A 13,388-nucleotide genomic window follows, 5' to 3' on the forward strand; every position below is an offset into this window, starting at 1 on the left:
GAGCGGGACTTCAACCCGGAAGCTTACAAGAAATCCCACTATGCCCTCCGAAGAACCATCAAACAGGCAAAGCCTCAATAAAGGACTAAGATCGAATCGTACTACACCGGCCCCGACGCTCGTCGGATGTGGCAGGGCTTGCAAACTATTACAGACTACAAAGGGAAGCACAGCCAAGACCTGCCCAGTGACACGAGCCTACCAGAAGAGCTAAATAACTTGTATCCTTGCTTCGAGGCAAGTAACACTGAAACATGCATGAGAGCACTAACTGTTCTGGATGACTGTGTGATCAAACTCTCCACAGCCAATGTGAGTAAGACCTTTAAACAGGTCAACATTCACAAGGCCACTGGGCCAGACGAATTACCAGGATGTTAAATCCGAGCATGAGCTGCCCAACTGGCAAGTGTTTTCACTGACATTTTCAACCTCTTCCTGTCTGAGTCTGTAATGCCAACATGTTTCAAGCAGACCACCATAGTCCCTGTGCCCAAGAACACTAAGGTAACCTGCCTAAATGACTACCTACCCATAGAACTCACGTCTGTAGCCATGAAGTGCATTGAAAGGCTGGTCATGACTCACATCAACACCATTATCCCAGAAACCGTAGACCCACTCCAATTTGCATACTGCCACAACAGATCCACAACTGATGCCATCTCTATTGCACTCCACACTGCCCTTTCCCACCTGGACAAAAGGAACACCTATGTGAGAATGCTTTTCATTGACTACAGCTCAGTGTTCAACAACATAGTGCCCTCAAAACTCATCACTAAGCTTAGGACCCTGGTACTAAACAGCTCCATCTGCAACTGGATCCTAGACTTCCTGACGGGCTGCCCCAAGTGGTAAGGGTATGCAACAACATATCCGCAACGTTGATCCTCAACACGAAGGCCCCTCAGGGGTGCGTGTTCAGTCCACTCCTATACTCCCCGTTCACTCATGACTGCACGGCCAGGCACAACTCAGACACTATCATTAAGTTTGCTGATGACACAACAGTGGTAGGCCTGATCACTGACAACGATGAGAAAGCCTATAGGGAGGTCAGAGACCTGACCATGTGGTGCAAGGACAACAACCTCTCCCTCAACGTGATCAAGACAAAGGAGATGATTGTGGACTACAGGAAAAAGAGGACCGAGCACGCCCCCATTCTCATCGACGGGGCTGTAGTGGAGCAGGTTGAGAGCTTCAAGTTCCTTGGCGTCCACATTACCAACAAACTAACATGGTCCAAGCACACCAAGACAGTCATGAAGAGGGCACGACAAAACCTATTGCCCTTCAGGAGACTGAAAAGATTTGGCATGGGTCCTCAGATCCTCAAAAGATTTTACATCTGCACCATCGAGAGCATCCTAACTGGTTGCATCACTGCCTGGTATGGCAACTGCTCGGCCTCCGACCACAAGGCACTACAGACGGTAGTGCGTACGGCCCAGTACATCACCAGGGCCAAGCTTCATGCCATCCAGGACCTCTATACCAGCCGGTGTCAGAGGAAGGCCCTAAAAATTGTCAAAGACTTCAACCACCCTAGTCATAGACTGTTCTCTCTGCTACCGCACGGCAAGCGGCAAGGCTTCTAAACGGCAAGGCTTCTAAACAGCTTCTACCCCCAAGCCATAAGACTCCTGAACAGCTAATCAAATGGCTACCCAGACTATTTCCACCCCCCCACGCTGCTACTACTCTCCGTTATTATCTATGCATAGCCACTTGTACATAATTATCTCAATTACCTTGACACTGGTGACGTCATTTTATCTGTTTCCAATGACCTTGAGCCCTCTTGGGTGGACACTTCTAATGTAACTCTATGGCAGCACCCAAGGGGCTTGAATTGTCTAGCTCTACCCTTAGACTTGGCAGTGAAGTAGTGCCACCATAGGTGACAGAACACTGAGCCAATCACGGCACAACACTCCGTATTTTCTGCTGGCTTGCCCCACCACAGAAAGCACTGAGCTAGGCTGAAACACCTGCCTTTTGCAGCTGCCTTACTTAAGAAAACAAAAAAGAGACCATGTTTGCTTTATTAACTCAATCACATATTCTTTACATTGTTTGCAAACTTCTATGTGACACGTATTAATGCCAAAATAACATGCAAAACAGGAAATCCCAAAACAAAACAAAAAATATATATTGTTATTACTATTATTTTTTGCAAAAAATGTGGGGCTCTGCCCCATCTGCCCTGAATGATGGGTCACAACTGGACATAATGCATACACTATGACATCAGTTAGACATCAGTTAGGCACATATGAACAGGCAGTCTTACAGCTAGTCCCAATGTAATGTAACAACGTTATCTAGCCCACTCTACATCACTATGTAAGATCCAAGTTGTGCTTGATTGGATAAATGTTCGGAGGCGTCGTATGTGTGACGCAATTGCCAACACAATTGCTTAGCCTCCGGAGAGACACGCAGAGGCCAAATTGAGCTCCATACCACATCACCGTCTGCCTCTCAAATGTAACAATTCGGAGGGCTTAGTATAGCTCTGCATTGCCATGATTGGTTGATGGTAGGTGGGGGCGGGAGGTCCTCTATAAACACAAACTCTCTTCCATGACAACAGCTCTGCACTGCTCCATGAAGCGCAAGAAGTATGAATGCCCTGACGTCTGCAGAGGCCGTATCACCATAAATGCTGCACGGCCAATGCAAACGGCGGAATGACCATGCAGCGCCTTTAAGAGCAGCTAACAGTCGTTAACAGGCGCTACTGTAGAATACACCTATGCCTGACAGGAGGTATCCGTTACCGCGTCAGGCAACTTGAACATTATACCGGTTGTCAGGATCACGTTCCTTTATCGAATTATTTATGTATCTCGCTCACACACACTCTCTCTATCTCCAGTGTCTCGCTCTCTTTCGCTTTAGGTGCCTACCTCTCCTCATCAGCTTGCCAAGCGCGCGAGAGCTGTGCGTAAAAAAAGTGGCGCTGGGTGTCTGTCGCCGCTTATCGAATTACATCACGCTTCGGAGTTCCTCTCCCGGAGCACGAGCTCAAACAGCCCTGTCCCTTCATCCTCATTGTCCCCACTTAAGGCAACGTCCACAGAGCAACGCCGACTTTGAGAGGAAGTTTCACCGCCGGCACTGGCGGCGCCAAATGATTGAGGATTGTCGGCGGAGGCGAAACGGAATAAAACATTCTTCCTAAAAAACAGAAACTGGTTAAACCTTCAAGGTAAGACCCGTTTTTTTTATTTTATTTTTTAAACTTTTGGTGAACTCCGAGTACCCGCTGTTTGTTGCAGTGGACAGGTGTTCTCCGGTTATTTGTCGCGGGTTTGGAGAAGCCCAACTAGCACCAACAGGGCCGGCTGGTTAGGATAATGGAGACTGGCTAATGTAGATTTAACGGGTAGGCAATGGTCATTTGTCATCCTGACGTAGCTTAGTTTTTGCATGTTAAAATGTTAAGCATTTCGAGGTAATTAGGAAACGGGAATTCACAGTTTATGCAGAGGTTGATTCTGAGAGAGGGTATACTTGCAGCATACATTCAGTCGTAAATCCTATTCCCAACTCATTCATCTCCCTGTATGTAACTTTGACAGTGATACACACACACACACAGTGGCGTGTATTCATGGATCCCAATGAAAGCCAATCAAAATACATACAATAATTTTATCTTTTGTCTCTCTGTGTTTCATAATTGGCCTAAAATTCACAAGAGGCTAAATGTATCTCACAGGAGAAAGCATCCAGGCGAGCGAAAACCATCTATCTGATGCTGTCTGGTCCAAAGAGTATGACATTGTTGCTTTGAAGGCAATGGAAGCCAGCGAGCATTTGGCCTCCCTTGATAAAAAACAAAAAAAAACAATTAGCCAATCGGTATTGAGCTAAACGGAGCGAGCTCAACTGTGAATAGTGGTGTCATTCCTATGAAATCCCGTTGGGAGCATACATCATAGACAAAATAAACGTTACTTGTTGTATATCGTTGTGTTGTTGTCCTCTGGTGGCTAACTAGCTAGATAAAAGTGTATTTTTCATAAATTAGCCATGGATGGAGATAGGGATTTGGACTTGTGGTTTTACTTAAATCTCCATATAGGCCAATGATTATAATGGCGGTTCTAATCCACCCATTAATTCACACATTGTTGTGCTCCTGGCCTGAGTGGATGGAAGTTCAATATGTAGCTAGATGTAGAAGGCTAATGTTAACTAGCTATCATTGGCCATGAATGGGACTTAGTCTAGCGAGCAAGCATTATAGCCAGGTAGCCTAGGACAACAAAAAATAAAAGCATGTACTGTATGACAGAGTGATAGACTGTTTCGTCAACATGGAAGAGAGGAGGATGGCATTGACGTTTCTCTACAAGTAGGGTGAGTCAACATGTTTTTCTACTTGCACGAACGCCCACGCTCGCACACACACACACACACACACACACACACACACACACACACACACACACACACACACACACACACACACACACACACACACACACACACACACACACACACGCGGAAATCAGAACCATGGACAGCCAAATCATATTTAGCTTACGTTGATTGGACTAAATTGTTTTTGGTATCTTTTAGTTGTCGCTGTATTAGACTAAGCGTAGGTGATTTTATGATGTTGAAATGGTGCTGGAATAGTGGAGGCAGCTCCTGTTTTCTTTGCGACTTTTGATAACTCTCTGTGGTTCTAAATCGATAGTTGTTTAGTGGTCCCGAAAATGTCGAAAACATTAACTTGCTTTTCCATGCTGTAGGACATGTACCTGTCTGTTACTGTACATGCAATATGCTTTGTGGACTTCACCGGACAGAGGGTGTTATCCTGTTTTGTGATAAAACAAAGCTGTGGTTGAATTTATTCTATATTCTATTCTGTGTCTTCATATTGTCTCGGCCTTTAGGCCTATAATATATATCACGGTCGCAAGGCATATGAATTAACAGGTTATAGAGCAAACAACACAATTATCACTACACATAGGTTGTAATATGGCTTTTTGGGGGGGGGGGGGCGGGCTTTGCTTCCCCAGTGATTTTTATCCACGCACTGCTACTGCACACACACACACACACACACACACACACACACACACACACACACACACACACACACACACACACACACACACACACACACACACACACACACACACACACACACACACACTAAACCGGAGTATTGAAAACCAATTAGGCTGCATAGCTGCCTGCTGCTGTCCACTCATCCATTTTCTGCTGTTGCTCAGTCATTGAAGTTTTTTTAATGGCTCAATTCTCCATGCAATTGATTCTCCCTCTGGACTCAAAAAAGCTGATCCATTTTTCCTCATTCCTCATTTTTCCTCATTACCCGGCTATTAGGCTACTATTTTCCAAAGTTTTCCTGGTGTTTTAAAATGTTTCCCCTGTAAATGTGGGTTCTATTTTTATGATAAATAAAGACTAACGGACTTGGTTGTATCACTTGTTGAGAAACTTTAAAAGATGGTGGATGCTGCAAATGTTCAGAGTGTGTAGATATCTGTACGTGCCTTTGTTTCTCCCAAGGGTTACTTTCTCATTAACAGTTATGTACGCACACTTTAATGAAGCAACTCACAATAATGTCAGTGGTTTTTGCAGCAGCCCATTATTGCTATGCTGAAATGTTTGCCTCTTCTTCTAACGTGCATAAAACGAGCGTGGTTGTGCGCCACTCCTCATTTGTTGATGTTCATTTCTCCACTCGATCAATCTCACTCATGAGAACTTGAGAGCACTCTGCCTCTCTGAGTGTGTGTGTGCCCATCCCATTCCCCCCTTCTCTTTCACATCAGTTTGTGTGATCTGCGACTGGCCTATTATTACAGAAGCTCATCGACGATTCTTACCTGTCTGTAATTTACACAAACATATGTGGGGAGGGCCTCCTCCTCATTTACATAGAAAATGCTCTATTACCCCCTGTCAATTTCACAGGCTGCACCTGCTACCTTTGTCTGCACTGTCAAGGTCTTCGCTTCTTTCAAGCCCTCCTTTCATTTGTCACAAACGTCACAACTAAATGCCCCTCGGTAATGGCTCTGGATTTGGACCCAAAATCGTCTCTTCCCAATTATGTCTCTCTGATGCGTTTCATCGTCATCACATCTTGTATATAGCCTGGGCACCAGCCTGAGCTATCAGTACACTCCTTGTTATGTTTGGCAATTGGCAAGACATGTTGGTCATGACACCGAGTACAAAGGAGTGGAATGTTAGGAAAACAGGGTCTGGAATTTAGGCCATGTCTAAGTTGCATCCAATAAAGGGACCCTTCTGGATCCTTTAGTAAAGGTCAAACACAGTCTTTACTTCACAATAATGTTGAAGTAAAACCTTCTGTCAACTAATATCAACACATATTTTGTTTTGGGTAACGACATTCTGCCTTCTGTAAGCAGTACAGGGGAAGCTACTCTGAAAATATAGTTTACCAATACTCTGCGTCTGAATGAGTCCTTACACAGGTGCACCTTGTGCTGGGGGGGACAATAAAAGGCCACTCTTAAATGTGCAATTTTGTCACACAACACAATGTCACAGATGTCTCAAGTTTTGAGGGAGCATGCAATTGGCATGCTGACTGCAGGAATGTCCATCAGAGCTGTTGCCAGAGCATTTAATGCTCATTTCTCTACCATGAGCTGCCTCCAACATCATTTTAGAGAATTTGGCAGTACTTCCAACCAGTCTCACAACCGCAGACCACGTGTATGGCGTTGTGTGGGTGAACAGCTTGCTGATGTCAATGTTATGAACAGAGTGCCCCATGGTGGCGGTTGGGTTATGATATGGGCAGACATAAGCTTTGGACAACGAACACAATTACATTTTATTGATGGCAATTTGAATACACAGAGATACCGTGGCGAGTTCTTGAGTCCATTGTCATGTCATTCCTCCGCCACCATCACCTCATGTTTCAGCATGATAATGCACGGTCCCATATCGCAAGGATCTGTACACAATTCCTGGAAGCTGAAAATGTCCCAGTGCTTCCCTAGCCTGCATACTCACCAGACATGTCACCCATTGAGCATGTTTGGGATGCTCTGGATTGACGTGTACGAAGGCGTGTTCCAGTTCAGGCCAATATCCAGCAACGTCGCACAGCCATTGAAGAGGAGTGGGACAACATTCCACAGGGCACAATCAACAGCCTGATCAACTCTATGCGAAGGAGATGTGTCACTCTGCATGAGGCAAATGGTGGTCACACCACATACTGATTGGTTTTCTGATCCACGCCCAGTATCTGTGACCAACAGATGCATATCTGTATTCCCAGTCATGTGAAATCCATAGAATAGGGCCTAATGTCTTTATTTGAATTGATTGATTTCCAAGTATGAACTGTAAATATTTTGAATTGTTGCATGTTGCATTTATATTTTTGTTCAGTATACATAGAGCTATGACTATATGGAAGTCTATTCCACATGAAGTAACTCATGCAAGCAGTAAAATCAGAGTTTTTTTTTCAAACAGATAAAAATACACCTTATGGAATAGCAAAGAGACACACACACAGGCATGATAAGACACACATTGTGTTGTAGATATGTGGTAGTAGAGTAGGAGCCTTGGCTTTTATTGAGAGTTAGCAAAGCGCTGGAAAGAGAGAGTCAAAGGGCAGTGGGTTAGATTTGAGCCGATGCCGACTCAGGCACACGTGTGCCGGGGTCAGAGGCTGCAACCACTGAACCACCCGGGCCACACAAAACCCAAATATCATTAAGACATTTTCTAATTTCTCTCCCTCATGAAGAGGGGGTATAATGAAAGTTCACGGTAGTAATAAGTAAAGATGGGCCTACCAATTAGTTATATTTGTACTTCTATCAATTTGGTTTCTGAATTATTAAGCGAAATTTGGACCGGCCTTCATTTGGCACAAAAATAGACAGACGTCCATGACTAGTTCAGACATCCTACGTTTCACAAGTTTAGACAGCACAGCACAGTAGAGCACATTAGAGTAGAGTAAATAAAAGTAAAGTACAGTCCTGTGCAGTACACAGTAGAGCACACTAAATAATGTACTGTGCTGATCTATACTTTTTATTTAACTCGGCAAGTTAGTTAAGAAAAAATTCTTATTTACAATGACGGCCTACCAAAAGGCCTCCTGCGGGGAGGGGCTGGGATAAAATAAATAAAATACAGGACAAAACACACACCACGACAAGAGACCTAAGACAACAACATAGCATGGCAGCAACATATGACAACACAGCATGGTAGCAACACAACATGGCAGCAGCACAACATGGTAGCAGCACAAAACATGGTACAAACATTATTGGACACAGACAATAGCAGAAGGCAAGAAGGTAGAGACAACAATACATCACGCGAATTAGCCACAACTGTCAGTTAGATTGTCCTTGATTGAGTCTTTGAATGAAGAGATGGAGATGAAACTGTCCAGTTTGTGTTTTTTGCAGCTCGTTCCAGTCGCTAGCTGCAGCGAACTGAAAATAGGAGCGACCCGGGGATGTGTGTGCTTTGGGGACCTTTAACAGAATGTGACTGGCAGAATGATACTCTACTGTTCTGTGCTGTACTGGACTCTACCGAGCTCTACTACGCTGGACTTTGATGTCCAAACTTGTGAAACATAGACATCTATGATTGGTTCAGATTTTGTCCGGTCTGGACCAACCAAACGTGGCGGAGCTCTTTTACAATAAAAGCCAGTGTGTAGAATAATACCCAAATATGCAAATGAGGATATTGCATATGACCTTTTGTGTACCTATTTTGGATATATCACCATGAAGAGAATGAAATTCATATCTATAATTCTATATTTCTGTGTAGTACAGCTCAGGGACCCGTGATAATTCTGTGTAAATCCACTTCACTTACTGTAGTTCAATAACCAAAATATATGTTTTTTTCTAACTGATAGCGTAATGTCATAGCTGACACCCCATTTCTTTCTGTAGAATCTTGATTTGGAGCAGATCCACTACATGTGGACACCTCTTAGTGGATTTGGCCATTTCAGCCACACCCGTTGCTGACCGGCGTATAAGCTCGAGCACACAGCCACACAATCTCCCAACTCCGTATTAACGCTCATGATTTTTGGAATGAGATGTTCGATGTGGTCACAAAAATCAGACGGAGATTGTACCGAAATTCTCTCAACAAACTTTGCATTTGATTTGATTTCCAGTAAATGTGTTTTTGTCAAATGTTTAGTGTAAGCAAGTAGTCCTTGTGCATAGAGTCGTATGGTTTGTCAAACTTTGAAATCAATGTTGTTTTTTTGGCATACATTTTAAGTAAACAGTTATGAAATGATATGGTCAATTCCAGTTACAATGGAATTTCCCACTAGCTCCTTGTCTACTCCATGACATCAACATTTCTCACCCTATAGACACTGAGGAAAGCTAATACAATACCACAATTCCTCTGAATAGTGAACAGGATAATAACCATGTAGCAGTCTACCGGTCTCAACCTTTCACAGACTAACACAATAAAACCTTAGCACTGCTCCGGCGCTAATTCACCCGTCAGCCACAGCCAGCCCCCCCAGAGAGCAGTCTCTGCCCTGCACTTCATTTAACTCTCCATTATAATCCATTGTGAGAGAGAGAGATGCTTTCCCTCCTCTTTGTGTGGTTATGATCAGCCAGGGCGTGTGTTTCCTTCGCTCCTCCTCATCCCTTCTTCCACCAGTCTCTCTCTTATCTCTCCTCCTCTACCATCCTCTCTCTTTTTCCTCCTCCGCCTCTTGTCTTTGGACAGAACAGCTGGTGTGCATTGTTCCATATCAAAGATAGTACAATAGCAAGATACTGGTCTCGGGGACCTGCCCATTGAGAAAAGTGACCGGTCTGCCTAAGCTGGCATGTATTCTCGTGTCTGATTATGCTCTTATCCAGGGTTACCAAGAGCACACCCAAGTCTGGAAGTCTGGGATGGTCAACTCAAGAGCTGTGTGGTTGAACCTTGACTTGGCAATGTGTTGAGTCCACTTCACCACCACTGAAATAGCAGCCATTTTTATACACCCTCCCCTTCCCCACTCCGTGCTTCAATCCCCCCACCCCAGTCATTGCCATCTCCCTAGAAGTGGTCTGTGTTGCACAAGCCTTTGGCTCAGAATACAGAGAGCGAGATGAATGCTGGGCCTTCTGTTGGTGCTGCCATCTGTGCTGCCTAGTCTCCCAGTATGCCATTTTACCCCCTCAACCCCTCACCCTCTTCTTGTCTACCTCATCCCTACCTCCCCATTCCTCCTCACAACACCCCCTCTTCATAATTCCCAACACACACACAGACACATCCCAAAAATACAATTTTAGTGGCCTTGCAGCATTGAGTTTGCTCTATTTTATTTACTTGTGAGATAGATAACTAAAACCCCTTGAGAGAATAAACAGATGAACATGGAAATGGGTCTGTGAAGTGAAAAGGCTCCTTTACTTTTAGGAAGAAAACCACACCGATCACATAGTCATCCTCCGTTTCCTTCCCTCCCTTCTCCCTCTCGATGTTCCTAAAATACAGCCACAATTAACAAGAAGAGCAGACTGAGGTAATTAGTAGAGAGAGAGAGAGGGAGAGAGAGAGAGACTTTGTGTAGAATGGAAGGTGGCAGCAGATAGCCTAGCGGTTAAGAGTGTTGTGCCCTTGAGCAAGTCACTTAATCCTAATAGCTCCTGTAAGTCGCTCTGGACCTTTTCTCTTTACTATTTGTGACTCGACACCTGGATTCTGTCTAATAGCAAAATGTTAAATTAGGTTTTTTACATTGGTAAAAAGTAGAGACTCATAGCTACAAAATGGTATTTAATTAATACACTGCATTTTTGAGGAACAATGGGAAAGTAATTCTGCTTTGAGAAAAGGGTCTTTGAATGTTTTTGTACCTACTGGAGAGTTCTCCTTTGTCTACACCCATTCAGCATTGTTCACACCCTCTTAAGCCAACGCCATCCATCTCTTTAAGGATTCACATGAGGTCATGTGCGAAACAGTGAATAGTGTAGTAAAGATTAAGACTAAAAGTGGTAGTAGCCTACAATAAGGGAAAAATTCCAGGTAAACAGAAAGTGTCCAGATGTAAAAATACCTTAATAGAAAATGAATAGAGTAAGTCACCCAGTAAAATACTACTTGAGTAAAAGTCTAAAAGTATTTGGTTTTAAATAATATACTTAAGTATCAAAAGTAAATGGAATTGCTAAAATGTACTTAAGTATCAAAAATATGAATAAAAAAAATAGTAACAGCAATGTGTGTTAGGAGCGAGGCACTGCAGATAGTGCTGATGACTGGTCTATCCGAACCACGCATGAACAAGGGAATCTATATTTGGAGAGCCTGTTTCTGTCCTGCCCTTGACTTTGGTGCAGGGCATGTGATGCCCATAGCCTCTTCGTGGCAAAACTCCCTGATCTTCTCAAAGTGCTTGTACAGTCCAGGTGGTGCTTGTACAGGCAGACCATCTATGGGAGGAAGGATGTCAGCGTTGTGCAGCAGCTGAAACCTAGGCCCGATTGAGTGCAAATGCTTCTTGGCGACAACAACACCAGGCTCCAGAGCATCAACGCTGTAAAACAGGAAATAACAATAACAGAATTGTAGACATTACAACCTTGCACAACATCAATTCACCTCTCAAGTTTAAATAAGAAGAATAACCTCATACAATGCAATGAAAATGACATTCACCGGAAGTGCTGGTTGTGCTTGATCTGTGGCAGCGGCCTGACTTACGGTGTCAGGTGTTGTTGCCAGTCATAGCTTTCCACCAGCACCGTACCATCCACCAGTCCAACCAGCTGTGGGATGTTGACCCCTGTCACAGTGCTGTCCTTCACAACACCACCAATCTCAGGCATTGTTCACTCTGGTCTTTCTGAAGCGCTGCTTGATGAGGCCGAAAGCACCAGTCAGGGGCAAACTTGGTGTGGCCTGTTGTCAGGAAGTGCTTGTGCATGATCCGCCAGGCGCAATACCAGAGCACAAACCTGTTCTTGGTTTGGCCACTGCAGTTATCACAATTCAGGTCCACATGTTTCCCCAACTCCTTAGTTGAAGAAATGGTGTATGTAGTTGATGACTGCGCTGCTGCCTTTGCTGGATGACATGCCTTCATCAATCAAGTACTTGACTTGCTGTGGTATTCCTTCACAGCAGACACCAAACAAGCCACTCTTGCGTGGTGTTAAAAAGTAGATGGGACCTGGCTGCATAGGGTCAGAAGGATAGTGCACCTGCAAACAACAAAAGAACATTAAGATAAATTACAATTAATTGTCTCACACCTGTCAGTCTGTCTTTATACGGCTCAGTGAAAGGTATTTGCCTGCCTCCCATATACACTATCATTCAAAAGTTTGGGGTCACTTAGAAATGTCCTTGTTTTTGAAAGAAAAGCACATTTTCTGTCCATTAAACAAACATCAAATTGATCAGAAATACAGTGTAGACATTGTTAATGTTGTAAATGAATATTGAGCTGGAAACGGCTGATTTCTTTAAAAAAAATGGAAAATCTACATAGGCGTATAGAGGCCAATTTATCAGCAACCATCACTCCTGTGTTCCAATGGCACATTGTGTTAGCTAATCCAAGTTTATAATTTTAAAAGGCTAATTGATCATAAGAAAACCCTTTTGCAATTATGTTAGCAGAGCTAAAAACTGTTCTGATTAAAGAAGTAATAAAACTGATTTACTAAATCATGGATGACTGCATCATCTAATGAGTTTCTGTAAATTATTGTTGGTAGCATTTCTATGTTGAAGATTCAAGAAGATTTTTGTGCATTTTTCAATTCGTAATCTGACATTGTTACCTAACAGAAAGCTCTGGTGGTCCAAAACTTGTTTGAATTTTATATTTTTATTTGTCCCTTTAAAAAAAAAATCGACAGGGAGTCAATGATGAGACCAAGGTATCTTTTGCAGATGAGCCCTGTACAGCGCCACAATACACATCAAAATACAATAAACACATTAAACTACACCTTCATAATACACGTTATTATACACATCAATAACATTTTAAAAGTGTTTTGTAGATCATTCCACATGTAAGGTGGAAGGAAATTAAAGGCTGATTTACCTAACTCTCTAGACACCAAAGGAATCTCCAGAGTTAACCCCACCTATGAACGGGTTTGCTAACTGACAAGTTAAATCTTATATTGAAATTTTAAATCTTAACAGTGATATTAGGTCAATCGGAAGTTTGTGGAGCAGGGCTTTGTAAACAAAAAAAGGCGTAATGAAGTGATCTATGTGACTTCAAAGAGATCCAGCCAATCTTTTGGTAAAGTATTGAGTGATGTGTAATAAAACTGTCTCGTGTG

General features: G+C 43.3%; 1 protein-coding gene across 5 annotated transcripts in view; it reads left to right on the top strand.

Moving 5' to 3' along the window:
* The first annotated feature begins 2,603 nt into the window (after positions 1-2,603).
* LOC129834283 (SH3 and multiple ankyrin repeat domains protein 2-like) overlaps positions 2,604-13,388 on the top strand; it is a 248,321-nt gene continuing 237,536 nt past the window's right edge. For all 5 annotated transcript variants that reach the window (XM_055899135.1, XM_055899137.1, XM_055899136.1 and 2 more), the window contains exon 1: positions 2,604-3,223. The gene's annotated coding sequence lies outside the window, so the exon portion shown is untranslated. The remainder of the gene's footprint in view (positions 3,224-13,388) is intronic.

The sequence above is a fragment of the Salvelinus fontinalis genome, chromosome 35 (assembly GCF_029448725.1).
Source record: "Salvelinus fontinalis isolate EN_2023a chromosome 35, ASM2944872v1, whole genome shotgun sequence".
Lineage (NCBI taxonomy): Eukaryota > Metazoa > Chordata > Actinopteri > Salmoniformes > Salmonidae > Salvelinus > Salvelinus fontinalis.